The 12,902-nt window shown below is 43.9% G+C and overlaps 1 protein-coding gene across 1 annotated transcript in view; it reads right to left on the bottom strand.

Moving 5' to 3' along the window:
• Positions 1-12,902, bottom strand: part of LOC311142521 (E3 ubiquitin-protein ligase Siah2-like) — a gene marked incomplete at its 5' end in the record, with an annotated part of 33,137 nt that overhangs the window by 1,977 nt on the left and 18,258 nt on the right. The gene's annotated exons all lie outside the window — the stretch shown is intronic.

Genomic DNA, 12,902 nt, shown 5'->3' with positions numbered 1-12,902 from the left:
GGATAGAGATAGAGAAAAGAGAGTGAGGCAGAGAAAGAGTGCAAGAGAGAGGGAACAAAGAAATAGAGGAGGGAGGGGGTATGAGAGTGGCAGAGCACATAAAGGGTATGAAGAGTAGTAGATGAGCACCTTACTAGACAAACCCTCTGGCACTACAACAGCTTCCCAACACATCCATGGAGATGTTAGGGAGGAAGAATCTTATAAGATTGGATGGTTAATTTCGTATGAAAACAAAGCAATACCAGGCCATTAAACTGCTTGTCGAAGGAGAGATTGAGATACATGACATTGTTAGCGAGGCTGTTTTGAAAAAAGACGCACATATTGAACCATCAACAGACAATCTTGTCTGTAAGACGGAGACATACCAGTAAAGATAGAGCGAGTGTAGCAGGAGAGGACAGACTACAATATGGGAGGATATGTAATGTGAGTAGCTCCTCCATGCTGGGAGTGCTGGGGCGGTATTGAAGGGTTGGAGCAATAAGTGGATTATCTAATGAAAAGGTGCATAAAGGGGGTGGATTTCAAGTTTTATTAGTCATGTACAGGATACACATGGTATAGAGCGTCTGCTAAATGACGTAAATGTAAATGTATAGCCTACACTGTCCCACGAAACACTTACTTGCAGGTTCCTTCACGACAATGCAACAACAATAATAAATAATAAAATATAAGAATACGATCATAAAGTAAATTGCTTAGTAGATTAGAATAAAAACATTTCAGCATAAGTATAATACAGGAAGGCACAATTTATAGTACAATATTTACACATGTATCAGGGAAGGGGGAATAAAAATAGTCTGGTAGCAGCAGCAGTTGTGGTGTGTTTGTGTGTGTGTGTGTGTGTGTGTGTGTGTGTGTGTGTGTGTGTGTGTGTGTGTGTGTGTGTGTGTGTGTGTGAGAAAGTGAGTGAGTAAGTGAGAAAGTGAGTGAGTGAGTGCATGTGTGCTAAGGTGCGGAGAGTCCAGTTCAAGTGTTCAGCAGTCTGATGGCTTGTAGATAGAAACTGTCTCTGAGCCTGTTGGTATCAGACCTCATGCTACGATACCGGCTACCCGACAGTAAGGGAGTGAACAGCTCGTGGCTGGGGTCCTTCACGATGCTGCAGGACTTCATCAGGCACCGTTTCAAGTAGATGTCCTGGATGGGTGGGAACACAGCCCCCGCTGGAGGGCCTTGTGATGCAACTAGGGCTGTGGCGGTCACTAAATTTCGTCAGCCGGTGATTGTCAAGCAAATAACTTAACGTTAATTAACATAAAAACATTTAGCATCTACTGGCTTCCACACATAGCCTACAAGCCATTTTAAAAAAAGTATAATAAATCCATGTAATATGGCCTACACGTCACAATAAATCCATTATTTATTTTAGACAGGTCTAAAGAAGAATGATATGAAGAAAATGTAGTCTATTTCAGAAGAAAAGAATAGCATACTCTGAGTTGTCCTTATGTTAGGCCCTGATCTGGCTATGCCAAATGGCTGTGGGCTACACTAGTTCATTTAGCAGACAAGATTTGCTTATAATTCCGTGGCATTATTTTATATTATTTTATAGTATGAAGAATACAATTGAACAAAGCTGAATAAAATATAAATATTTTCTCCAAACGATTTGAAGGAGTGTGCACATGCGGCTATTCTGTGTTGAGCGGTAACAAAGAAATAGGTACTCCTATATGCTTAATTTAGAGTTATTAATGTAACTTTAGTTGTTCTACAAACATTGGGCTATATGTTTAGATTTTTAATACATTGTAAGGCTGCATGATGAGACGAATGATGATTTGGAAAAAAGTCGCTTGAAAAGGCATGAGCTCTGCTTTGTTTTTTTTGCGCAGGCTGTACACACTACATCAGTCTCTCATTCACAATTTGACAAGCACTTGATAATGCCTCGAATTTCACGACAGCATCCCCTTTGTGGCCGTAATGCACCCTAAAAAAATCCATGCCTTTTGCGGGCCAGAGTGCTGCGTTGTGCTTTCTCCCTGAGTGTGTTGCGCAATCCGAAGCCCTCTCACTCACATGGCTCTCCATCACAGTGATCTGGTCTTTCTCACAGGCTACACGTGAAGACAGACACATCGGGTACTCAACTGCACGTGTCCTTATCCAATTTCGAGGTGCATATTGAAGATATTGGAAGAACTGTCCACATTTACTTTTCGTCAGCCAACAAGATGAGTAGGCCTAACGAACAGCAAAAGCACTAGACTATGTCAATCTACTATCCCCCATAGTACAAAAGTTAACCTATTCTATTCTGTGCGAGAAATAAATATTCTAAACTTAGTCTGGGACATTTGTGGGATGCGATAGATCCCAAATTAATACAACCACTAGCATCATAAAACCTTTTTTATGCAATGTGGCTGACGCAACAGATCAGAACGTTTAGCTTAAAATGGTGATAAACTATTAGGCTAGTTCTTCACATTATAAGCGCAGCAATGCACACATGGTAGTAGGCTATAAGCGCGAATGTTCCATTAGCTGGAAAACACCATTATCAAAAGTGACCGCAAATGTAATTTTGCATGTAATGTGTGAGAGAAAAATTAACATGTAACATGTTTACCTGCTTTGTTTAATATTTATAGTTAATAATTATATACTTAACAAATAGTAAGACATTTCTGTTCTACTACTGCTGTGTTTTTGTAAAGGGATGGTTTCTACTCCAGCTGCCTGCAGCTAGTCTAGGCGTGTGGTCAAGGACATGGGTTTTACTCCAGATAGGGGTATCTGGAGCTGACAGTTGATTTATGAATGGTTTGGTGATAAAACCTACAGCATGCATTTCATAGAATGAGTTGGTGTTTGTGTACTGGAAGGTACCAGGGAGAGATGGCTTGTGTATGGACAATGATGAGACAAACCTTGTCTTAGGGGCCAAACTATGGGTTTCATGCAATAAGAACAGTCTTCACAGCAGATACTGTCTGCTGTGAATTATTCCTTTGTCATATATCAAGTCTCACCTTTTGACCCATTCCACACATCTGCTGTTTGTTATGTAGAATAATAGGGGGTATCGTGCTACAAAATATATTTGAATGTCAGAGCTCTCGGCCCAACACTCAAGAGTGTTGGGTCGACCAGCCTCATTATTGCAGAGCACTTACTATATACATATATTGTGACCTGCTCCCTTAATATGTTTTGCATAAAGTAATATCCTGATTGGTGATTGACCTTGTCTCTCCTCATTATTGATTACAATTTCCATGACAAATGCTTTTATTATAAATATGAATTTTTATGATGAAAATGATCTTCCCCAAACTTCAAACTCACGCGCTGCTTATATATGCCTCCTATAGCTCAGTTGGTAGAGCATGGCGCTTGCAACGCCATGGTTGTGGGTCCGATTCCCACGGGGAGCCAGTATGAAAATATGCACTCACTAACTGTAAGTCGCTCTGGATAAGAGCGTCTGCTAAAATGACTAAAATGTACAAAAATATGCCAGTTAGGCTCTACACCCCTTGTAAAGCAGATTAATGTGCTTAATTTTAAGAAGTTATTTGGCCACTTTAGTTGTGATACAAACCTTATTAAAACATATAGGCCTATGGGCTAGGCTACATGAGGTGTGCGACTATGATTAGAAAAAAGTCGCCAAAAAAAGGCATCGTTTCTTATGCTGGGCATTATTCACAAGTGATAATATTCACTTAAATAGCGAACGGAGGACGCTTTGCCCCGTTGTTTATTTTCATGCCAGCAAGGTAGGCTATACTCATGTTGTAAATATAAGCAATGTGCTTAATATTAGGAAAGTTGTATTTTCTCCCGCAATTGCATAGCTTATAGAAATGTTGCGCAACATGAGCTCATGGGCTCTCATTAAGTGTTTGATTAGATTTTCGAAGACATTTGTATTGATGTCAGAGTGATTAGAGGGACAATAGAGTGCTGAGTTCCAGGCAGTTAGCAAGTTTAGTGGGCTACTAATGACTAGTAGCAGCATCAGAGCTTGGAGAAGACTAATTACCGTGACTAAACGGTTGATTCGTGACTGGCAGTAATACGGTCACCGCAACAGCCCTAGATGCAACTCGTCAGGACGCTCTCGATGGTGCAGTGGTAGTATTTGGAGAGGACCCGGTGTGGCATGGCAAATTTCTTCAGCCACCTTATGAAGTAGAGGCACTGTTGCGCCCCCTTGACAAGAGTGGTGGTGTTGTTGGTCCATCTCAAGTCATCGGGGATGTGGACGCAGAGGAACTTAAAACTGCTGACTCTCTCTATTGCAGTCCCGTTGATGTGGATCGGAGCGTGTTCCCTCCTCTGCTTCCTGAAGTCAACAATAAACTCCTTTGTTTTGATGACGTTGAGGGAGAGGTTGTTGTCCTGGCACCACAATGCCAGTTCACTTACCTCTTCCCTATAGGCTGACTTGTCGTTGTTTGTTATAAGGCCTACAACCGTGGTGTCATCAGAAAAGATTTGGCTGATTGGCCTGGATAAGGCTGCAGGGAGAGGGGTTCTGAGGAACTAGAGCTGGAGTCACAACCCGAAGGACACCCAGGCCCCTTACATTACTGATGTCAGGAAGATAGATAACCTGGGACAACAACACATCCTTCTACGGCAAATATGGTACCTAGCCAGAAACATAGCTCCATAGACTGGGGTAGACTGGGAGGCTGTCTACAGAAGGATGGGGTACCGTCCTCATCTAGAAGCTTATCTTAAATAAGACATCTCAGTTTGAACACACCTTCCTTCCTTTACTTATTTTCATTCTACTTTCCTTAGATCCTCATGTTGATCACTGATCTGACCTCATTGAAGCAACATGGAAGGAATTGAAGCAAATGTGGCAATCGATCCATCACCCACTCAGTTCCGTTAGATCAGTCATTACTCCAAGCAAGGTAAGAACAAAATATGTATTTTTCTAAGCATTCCAACAGGGCTCATCTAAGGCCCTGGGGTTGAAAGGATGGGAGGTTGCAAAGGTGGGAAGCGAGGTAGGAGGAGGAGGTGGGGTGACATGGTGTGAGAGGTGCTTGTGTTTCTGCCCCAGTAAACTGCCCCAGGGGGCAATTTTCAATACTTTCCCCATTAATTAATAATCTGTGGGGCAGGTTGGAGGCTTCCCACTTGGTGAAATCGATGGCTATGTTAGGACCCACTGGACCAATTGGCTGAATAACGGCATGACCGACAATAACCATGCACTATGAAAAGAGCATCTGGGTCGAAAAACCCTCAGGGGAGAGACACAAAACTTCAAAAAAATGTGGGTTAGAATCAAATACTGATTCCCCTGTGTAACCAGTGTCCCAATTAATAACAACAACAAAAATTCTGGTTTAATGTCATTTCATTTGGATTTTCAAATGCATCCAGTCATGCAAATTCCTCTGTATCCCTTGTCTCTCTGTCTATTAGCCCAAATATTTGTCTGTGAGGTCAGATATGTAGAAGTCAGTCAGTCTGTTTCCTTGGCAGAGTCCCTGCGGGGAAGCTGATCCTCTTATCCAACTTTATTAATGACTGATTGACAGGATTTTGTGCCGTAATCCAGTCTGCAGGCCTTTGGTGATAAAGCTCACCCCCCTCCTCTCCTCGAAAAGGTGTGTGTGTGTGTGTGTGTGTGTGGGGGGGGGGGGGGGGGGACCTCTGGTAGTGTGCCCCATGTCGCCAATTTAATTTAGGCCAATTGAATTGAAATCCCTTGTCCATCAACATTGACACAAATCTCCTCAGCGCCACCAAGAATTAACAACATACACTAAACCACTGTGCAGTGCTCAGAGCACACCTTATGGAATGCAGCATGTCACTGTTCTATTTGGATCAAACCCATTGTTCTCCTCTTCACCTGTCAACACAATAACAGTGATTGTGCACTGTGTCCCACCTCCATCTACCCCTCCTTCCCCATCTGTGTGTCTGTGTCTGTGTCCAAATTAATAGCCCAGCCTCTCTCTGTGGTGTACTACAGAGCCTCAGGGGTTTCAATCACTGCAAGGAGCCTCAAGGGAGTAATAAACGACAGCACAACGCATGTCAACCACACTTCTTTACACTATGTCAATGACACAGACACGCATAGTATACACACATTTACTAAAACAATCTATTTAGCTCTCTAAACCAGGGAGTGAAAAACCAACTGGTTTGTTGGCTAATCCTCTGACACTCACAAACGCTTGCAAAGTTGCCCAGTGGTGGTAAATGCTATTTTATTCCTCCCCTCGCTTGTTCGCTCTTATTTTAATTACACAATCTTAAGTAAAGCATTCTCTTTCTAGTACTGGCTGGCTTGGGATGGGGCTGCATGGGGCTGGGGTGATACCGCTGAGGCTGGGGGATAGGGCTAGCAATAGCAATTGGGATGGGACTGGGGAGATGGGAATGGGGCTAGGATATTGAGATAGAGATCGGGCTGAGGCTGGGGTATAGGGCTGGGGAGATGGGGCTGAGGGCTGGAGCTGAGGCAGGGGGCTAGGTCTAGAGAGATGGGGCTGGGTTCCTGCCAGAAGGAGACGGGCCAGGCCTGTGGAGAGGCACAAAGACCAGCCCAGCTGAATTATTGAACAACTTCTGCATTTAAGTTGCAAATCATCTGCAGTGAGCTTGGCCAGTGAGGGGAGCTGCTGGGGAGGAGTTGTGTTGTCTTCACGTCGAATCGAAACAGATGCTCTAAACCGTATCACTCCGCTCGGAAATGTCCTGATCTTTTCTGAAATTCTGTCAGCTTCTTTACTGATGGTGTTTGATGACAGCTTTTGACATTATATTTTACTGACAAAAACAAGCTGATCAGTGGTTAAGTAAAGTAACATGTAACCCCTCACATTTGGGTAAACAACCATTAACTTTGAGGGCCTTGCATGCACCCCGCCTAGAAAATCTATTTTCTGACAACCTCCTGCAGAAGAAGTCAAACCCTGCCAAACAACCAACCACCTCCTTTCAGCTGAGAGACACAGCTTCTCTCCCACCACTACCTCCTCCAGAGAGAGGACCAATCCAAAGTACACAAACTACCTCACTGGCAGTGCAGGAGTGGAACATTCAGGCCTGTTCTCACAGTTAAAAGTAGTTCACTACACTGAATTATTGAACAGCTTCTCAGACTCAGACACCGTTCGCCTGGGCAACTTCCTCACTGCTGTGCCTGAAGAGAGAGGCTACACTCACACTGGCTAACTGACTATTCTACTCTACTACTTAGCCGAAAAGGGCCCCCTGGCTGGGTTGGTATCGACTGGCTGAGGCACTTTGGAAGCTCTCCTTCTGGAGGTAGAGTATTGAGTGTCTTGTCCTCCCTCCAGGATTTGTTCCATCAGGCCTTTTGTTGTGTTGCAGCAGAAAGGCTCATGAGGCTGCAGACTCATCAGCCCTGCTAAATGGCTACTCTTCAAAAATAAAAGGAGAGCCGCACACTCTAGAAGCTCAGATGCAATAATTTTATAACCAACATTTCTACAAGAAAAACAGAGGGAGAGGTGAGAGACAGTAAGAGGATGCAGTGGGAGATGGGGAGTAAAACAGGAAGGACAAAAATAAAAACCGTAATGAACAGCAGAGGAAAAGCGAGAAGTGGATGAAGAATAAAAAGTGAGTGAGAAAAAGAGCAGGTGTGGTCCTCTCCTCTTCCTCTAGTTCCAGTAACAGGCAGTGACCTCATGCTTAACAGAGTACCCAGAGGCTCATGTGTCCCGAAAAACCCTGCAGCTGCCAGGCCACGGGTATTACGTTACCCTCTCGGCCAGGGAATGGGTCACAGAGGGCCCTCTGCATCCTCTCCATCATTCCCTCCCCCCCAGCCCCAGTACACAGCCACTACACCTCCATTCCACTTCTCTCCTCTCCATTCCTCTGACCACACTAGGATCAATAGCAATCTGGCTAAAAGTTTGGGAGGAGATTGGCCAGCAGTGAGAGTCTAGTAATTGAGTTAGAGGCATCAAATGTCTCGACTAGAACACCAATAACGTTCCATTCCCTCTTCTTCTCATGCACTTGTTTTTCTCTCTCTCACAATTTCCCTGGCTGCAATAGCAGGCCTCAAAATGAGAGTTATAGCAACATTCTCTTGATGCCATGAGAGGAGAGCACTTCTATTTTTAGTATAAGACTGTACTTCATCTCCTGCTAAATATTCAACATCATGCAGAACAGAATTTTGAGAATTTCATGAAACGAGTTAGATTCTGATGGTAAAAATGTCTCTGGGCATAACAACCCTCACATCACAGTGGCAAGGCTATGGAGCGATTTCAGTGCCAACAGAAATTGTATTTGAATTCCATAATTTCTCTTTTTTTTTTTTTTTTTTACGCACAAATATTATCATTGAATTCATAAATTGAACTTGTATTTCATTATTTGAAACTGAATTGAGTGAATATTGCATTCAGTTTTCAAAATCAATTTAATTGAATATTCAAATGTTATACTTATATTCGATTATACTATGGTAGATATTGCATTCCTTGTCTATGTTTCAAGTTTACAAACCATAATTTCAAGGTTATCAACATTTCATATATTCAACTTCACAGATGCATTCAGATTCATTTTTCAAATTCAGTTCTCTAAATTCAGATTCAAAACCAGAGACAACATCCTGGTACTTTGTCAGCCAGGAAAGGTAGAGGAGAACAGATAAAATCAAACACTCACTGTGGTAAAGAGAAGCTTCTGACGGTTTCTGAAGCCAATGTGGCATGTTGCATTTATTTTCTTCCTATGAATTTGGCTCTAGCATTTGAACCGTTTTGGCTATAAGCTATTATGACCCCATTCCTGAAAGCTAAGACTCTCTGGAACATGGACATGCCTTCTGTTGCCCTCTAAGATGATCACAGGTCACATTAGAAGGGAGTGTCACACAATTTGGCCTCCATAAGAATATAGTTGAATAGCCCTGTCATACCCCTTCTAAAGATAGCCTTTTCACTCCCCATTTAATCTTGCTCTTTTGGCCTACTGGGTTCGAACCTGCATGTTACAAGGCTGTGTTAGCCCACTTAGCTACAGCCTATAGGGATAAGTTCAGGAAGTTCATGTAAAGGACGACCCGCTGCTTGCTTAATCAGTACCGCTTCCCCTGATTCATGTTTCAAGTTGTATTAGTCATATGTACAGGATACACATGGTATACACCGTCCAATGAAATACTTACTTGCAGGTTCCTCTTGACAATGGAACAACAATAAATATGAACATAAAGTAAATGGCTCAGAACAACCTCAATTCATCAGGGCATGCACTCTACAAGGTGTGCGCTGCCCCATGTGTCTCCCGAGTGGCGCAGTGGTCTAAGGCACTGCATTGCAGTGCTAGCTGTGACACTAGAGATCCTGGTTCGAATCCAGGCTCTGTCGTACCCGGCCGCAACCGGGAGACCCATGGGGCGGCGCACAATTGGCCAAGTGTCGTCTAGGGTAGGGGAGGGAATGGCCGGCAGGGATGTAGCTCAGTTGGTAGAGCATGGCGTTTGCAACGCCAGGGTTGTGGGTTCGTTTCCCACGGGGGGTATGAAAAAAATATATATATATATTTTTTTAAACAAAAATTTAAGAGCGTCTGCTAAATGACTAAAATGTAAATGTGTTGAAGTGTTCCACAGGGATGCTGGCCCATGTTAACTCCAATGCGTCCCAGAGTTGTGTCAAGTCGGCTGAATGTCCTTTGGGTGGTGGACCATTCTTGATACACACAGGAAACTGTTGAGCGTGAACAACCCAGCAGCGTTGCAGTTCTGGCCACAAACCGCTGTGCCTGGCACCTACTACCATACCCCGTTCAAAGGCACTTAAATATTTTGTCTTGCCCATTCACGCTCTGGATGGAGCACATACACAATGCATGTCTCAATTGTCTCAAAGCTTAAAAATCCTTCTTTAACCTGTCTCCTCCTGTTCATCTACACTGGTTAAATCCACTTCAATAAGTGACATCAATAAGGGATCATAGCTTTCACACCTGGATTCACCTGGCCAACCTATGTCATGGAAAGAGCGGTTGTTCTTAATGTTTTGTATACTCAGTGTATATATTTGTATATCTGTGTGGGTGTGTGCATGCGTGAGTGAATGCATGTGTGCTAAGGTGAGGAGTGTCAGTGCAGGTGGTCAGTCCAGTTCAAGTGTTCAGCATTCTGATGGCTTGTAGACAGAAACTGTCTCTGAGCCTGTTCGTATCAGACCTCATGCTCCGATACCGTCTGATGGTAAAGGGAGTGAACAGCTCGTGGCTGGGGTGTGTGTTGTCCTTGATAATGCTGCGGGCCTTCATCAGGTACCTTTCCGAGTAGATGTCCTGGATGGGTGGGAGCATGGACCCAGTGATATACTGGGCAGTCTTCACCACCCGCTGGAGGGCCTAGCAATTGTGGACGGTGCAATTCCCGTACCAGGCCGTGATGCAACCGGTCAGGACGCTCTCAATGGTGCAGCGATAGTATTTGGAGAGGACCCGGGGTGGCATGCCGAATTTCTTCAGCCGCCTTAAGTAGAGATGCTGCTGCGCCCTCTTGACAAGAGTGGTGGTGTTGTTGGTCCATGTCAAGTCCTTGGTGATGTGGACGCAGAGGAACTTAAAACTGTTGACTTGCACTACTGCAGTCCCTTTGATGTGGATCGGGCATGTTCCCTCCTCTGTTTCCTGAAGTCAACAATCATCTCCTTTGTTTTGCTGATGTTGACGCATAGGTTGTTGTTCTGGCACCACAATGCCAGCTCACTTACCTCCTCCCTATAGGCTGACTCGTCATTGTTGGTTATCAGGCCAACAACTGTGGTGTCGTCAACAAACTTGATAATGGAGTTGGTGTCGTGCAAAGCCACACAGTCGTGGGTGAACAGGGAGTACAGCAGAGGGCTGAGGACAAACCCCTGGGGGGCCCGTGTTAATAGTCCATGTGGAGGATGTGTGTTGCCAGTCCGCACACCCTGTGGTCTGCCCATCAGGAAGTCCAGGACCCAGTTGCAGAGGGTGGTGTCCAGACCCAGGGCTCTGAGCTTGGTGTCAAGCTTAGAGGGAACAATAGTGTTGAATGCTAAACTGTAATCAATTAACAACATTCTCACATAGGTGTTCCTTTGTCCAGATGTGTTAGGGCCGTGTGAATAGCGATGGAAATGGCGCGGTAGACAAATTAGAGTGGGTCCAGTGTGCATGTGATTCAGCTCATACCGAGACTCAAATGGGGCATCATATTGGGTTAGCTTTCTGCCGTGTTTGAGAAGTCAAAGCCCTTAGGAATCTTGATTTCCTTGCGTTTTTTCACCTCTCCGTTCTCAGCCCATATTCTCCTCTCCCCTCTTCTCCGAGCAGAGCAGGTAGGCCCTAGCTTAGCAACCCCAGACTCCACACAGACATAGCATGTAGCCTGCACATGCTGCTCCAGAGCCAGTACTGTTCTTCCTTCAGACAAGCATGCATCAAAACTTTGTTCATTTGCACAAGGTCTCTCATTCACAGTCGCTTGTAAAATTTGAAGAATCTCAAATCTCAAATATATTTAGATTTGTTTAACACTTGTTTGGTTACTACATGATTCCATATGTGTTATTTCATAGTTTTGATGTCTTCACTATTATTCTACAATGTAGAAAATAGTAAAAATAAAGAAAAACCTTGGAATGAGTAGGCGTGTCCAAACTTTTGACTGGTACTGTATATATAACTTTATGAGCTGGATTGCCCGTCTTTGCAATTCGTTAATTTTTGTTTGCGCTCATTAGCATATTTAGCTAGCAGCCTCCATAGAAATTCGCTATTACTTATGCTAATTTTGTCATCCTTCTAGTAATAGATGCCTAATGGGCTTTTCTTTGTATTTTTTGGGCGCCCCCTTGTGTACTAAGCTGGTAATACCGTATATCCCGGTATGAGAGAAGGACGGTATGACGATATGAAAATCTAGATACCGCCCAACCATAGTTATAACCCACCGCACTATTGAAAAAGGCCTTCATTAATTGTGCAAGGGATGACCATTCAGGCTGATTAATGAGTTTCACAGATACCCATCTGCTACATTCACCACCTAAACTCACTCCACAGCGACCCCAGTGGTTGAACCAACGCAACTGTAGATCAGAGTGCAGGGGCACCATTGTAAAGGACGTCACGCTGCCTGCTTAGCAAGTACTGCTTCCCCCTGATTCATCTCATATGGAGACTCAACTGCAGGACTTCTGCCTCGAAAACACAAGTGACCGTGTAACAGGTGTAACTTGTCGGAAACCTGAAAATATGCATTGTCTGGCGCACAGGAGACCTGGGTTAGAACCCCATCAGTCACATGCATGGATCACCAAACCACCTCTGTTGCACTCATTAAATGGGGTGCACAGATCATTCTGCTTCTGTTTGCAACAGAAAGTGTTGTTGTTGTGCAGTAAGCCTGATTTCGAACCCAGTCAGTTATATTGGTGCCGTGATCTCAAGTATGAGGTCAAAAGGGGGGTGAAATGTAACTGAGGAGGTTCGATGAACCACGCTCTTTTGATGAGTAACCTTGCTGGAGACTTGAAGATTTGTGTTAGCTTCCTGAACTAATCCCTATGGGCTTTAGCTAAGTGGGCTAACACAGTCTTGTGAAATGCAGGAGACCTGGTTCGAACCCAGTCAGTCACAAGAGCAAGATTACATAGGGAGTGGAAAGGCTATCCTTAGAAGGGCTATTATTACAGGAATATTCAACTGTATTCTTATTGTGGCCAAATTGTGTTTTTTTGTGTCACTCCCTTCTAATGCAGCATGTGATCATCATAGAGGGGAACAGCTATTCCAGATCCCATTCAGGAATGGGATCATAATAGTTTATAGCCAAAATGGTTCAAACGCTAGAGCCAAATTCATAGAATGAAAATAAATTCAACATGTCACAAGAAAGCTTCTGTTTA

This window comes from Coregonus lavaretus (assembly GCF_964263955.1).
Source record: "Coregonus lavaretus genome assembly, chromosome: 15".
NCBI classification, from domain to species: domain Eukaryota; kingdom Metazoa; phylum Chordata; class Actinopteri; order Salmoniformes; family Salmonidae; genus Coregonus; species Coregonus lavaretus.
Note: the sequence above shows the minus strand (reverse complement) of the source record. Positions and strands in the feature narration are given on the sequence as shown.